Here is a 2763-nt window from a genome sequence, read left to right on the forward strand (position 1 = left end):
CTGGCTGGCATCTGACCTAAAGGACCAATAAGGGGACAAGATACTTTCAAATCTTGGGGAGGGGAAGGCTTTTGTTTGTGTTCTTTGTTTGTGTGGGTGTTCGCCCTCGGGACTGAGAGGGACCAGACATCAATCCAGGTTCTCCACATCTTTCTAAACAAGTCTCTCCTATTTCAAACAAGGCGTGTTAGTTTTCCTTTGTTTTCTCAACTTGTAAATGTACCTTTTACTAGAGTGTTTATCTTTGTTTGCTGTACTTTGAACCTAAGACTAGAGGGGAGTCCTCTGAGCTCTTTAAGTTTGATTACCCTGTAAGGTTAATTTCCATACTGATTTTACAGAGATGTTTTTTACCTTTTTCTTTAATTAAAAGCCTTATTTTTAAGAACCTGATTGATTTTTCCTTGTTTTAAGATCCAAGGAGTTTGGATCTTGATTCACCAGGAGTTGGTGGGAGGAAGGAGGGGAATGGTTAATTTCTCCTCCTTTTAGATCCAAGGGGGTTGGATCTGTATTCACCAGAAGTTGGTGGGAGGAAGGAGGGGGGACAGTTTATTTCTCCTTGTTTTAAGATCCAAGGGGTTTGGATCTGTATTCACCAGGGAATTGCTGAAAGGTTTCTCAAGGCTACCCAGGGGAGGAAATTAGCCTTGGGATGGTGGTTAAGCTTACAAGTTTTCATGCAGGCCCCTACATTTGTACCCTAAACTTCAAAGAAGGGATACAGCCTTGACACAGGTACTCTCTGTGGATCACCCCACTCAATGCGTCTTCATTCTAGGAAGCAAGCCGGCTAGACAGTAAAACATCACAGGCTGCTCCCAATACTACACTCAGTGTTTCCAAAATTTGTAGACTTTATGGCCACAAGAGACCTTTAGAGCATCTCATCTAAGCCCCTGCATATCATAGGCCTCCTGTAAAGTACAATAGTTACTTTTTGGGCACACACATTCCAGAAAGGCATCTAGTCTTCATTCAATGACATCAAGAGATGGAGAATCCACCACTTTCCCTTTTAGTGAGTGCCAGGGGGCTCCATTTCCCCTTCCACTAGCTCGCCATTTACAGGGAGACAGAGCAGTACCTGCAGCAGGGAGCGGGAGTTGCTGAAGGCCTCAGAGGCGCAGCCCCTGCAGTGTCTCAGGCACCTGGCGCAAGTGCCGGATGATGCGGGTGCATCACTTTGGCCGTGACGTCCTCCTCCTGCAAGGGAACGAGAACCTGTCAGAGACTCAAACGCCCCGAGGAATCAGGGGGAATTAAGGGCACCTGGAACCAGCAGTATTTAAACTGACTACCTGCCCACCACTGAGGGATGAATTCACCTCCTGAACCCCAGAATGGAGTCTTCTTGTCCTTTCTAGTATCCTCCAGTGCCAACCCACCACCTTGTAGGGTGAGCTCCTGCTACCTCCCCCTCAGTACCCTTGACAGCTGTTCTACCTCCAAACCACAGCTCAAGTTATCAGAACCCTCTTCTCCACCCCAACCCAGGTTGCGCAGGGAGGCGGCCCTAGCAGGGGGGGCAGGAGGGATTCTGCCAGCAGTGAAGTGGGTTGCGGGGAAGTTGAGATCTTGCCCCAAGTTGTCCCAGACACTAATGCTAAGCCACAGGATGGCAGCATCTAGTGTCAGTGGAGTCCAAGCACTATTTGAACCCGACAGATTTGGATCAACTTCCCACAAGGAGAGGTGATGAGCACCCCCAGCAACACACACACCACTCCTGGAGGTGGGAGGGGAAGAAGAGAAAGGACAAAAGAAGTAAGAGATGAAGAGAAAGGAAGGAGGGATGGAGGAAAAGGTAAAACGAAAAGGACAAACCCTAGTGTCCCCAGTGATTCCACGGGACAAAATTCCAGGGAGGGAAGAAAATTCTGCCACCTTAAACTACTGTTTTCCATGCCGAGAATTCAGCTGGCACCAGATGGATCAGACTGAGCAGGTTCCAAAACCTCTTGGAGGCTCTTACCTTCTAATTTTCAAGTAAAATCAGTAAAAGGAAAGGAGAAAACTCGAAAGAGGCTCCTGCTCGCACTCACATACGTCAACCCTAACACTCTCTCAGTCCTCAAAAAGAAACCTCGAGAAGGAGACTTGCTGAAGCAAAGCCACAGGGGTCTCTGAGGTTTCCCTGGTCGTAAGCCCCTGTCCTCCCTGGCTGAAGACAGCATCTCTCTCTGAGGTCACCACCTCCCTAACACCTTTGACCAGTACGCTGAGGTCCTTGAAAAAGCCTTTGTGATATCACTGCCACACCCAACCAAACCCTAAAGTGCTCATGTCCTGCTGCTGGCCTGACACTTTGAAGGTTTGAGCTACGCTCTGTGGATCACACCACAAAATTCGTCTTCATTCTAGGAAGCAAGCTAGCTAGACAGTAAAACATCAGAGGCTACTCCCAATACTACACTCAGTGTTTCCAAAGGTAGGAGACTTTCTGGCCAGAAGAGACCTTTACAGCACCTCATCTAACCCCCTCCATATCATAGGCTTCCAGTATAGTACAATAGTTACTTTTTGGGCACACACATTCCAGAAAGGCATCTAGTCTTCATTCAATGACATCAAGAGTTGGAGAATCCACCACTTTCCCTTTTAGTGAGTGCCAGGGGGCTCCATTACCCCTTCCACTAGCTCCCCATTTACAGTGAGCCAGAGCAGTACCTGCAGCAGGGAGAGGGAGTTGCTAAGGCCTCAGAGGAACAACCCCTGCAGTGTCTCAGGCACATGGCGTAAGTGCCGGATGATGCGGAGCTG

This window comes from Chrysemys picta, unplaced genomic scaffold (assembly GCF_011386835.1).
Source record: "Chrysemys picta bellii isolate R12L10 unplaced genomic scaffold, ASM1138683v2 scaf4, whole genome shotgun sequence".
In the NCBI taxonomy this organism is placed as follows: Eukaryota; Metazoa; Chordata; order Testudines; family Emydidae; genus Chrysemys; species Chrysemys picta.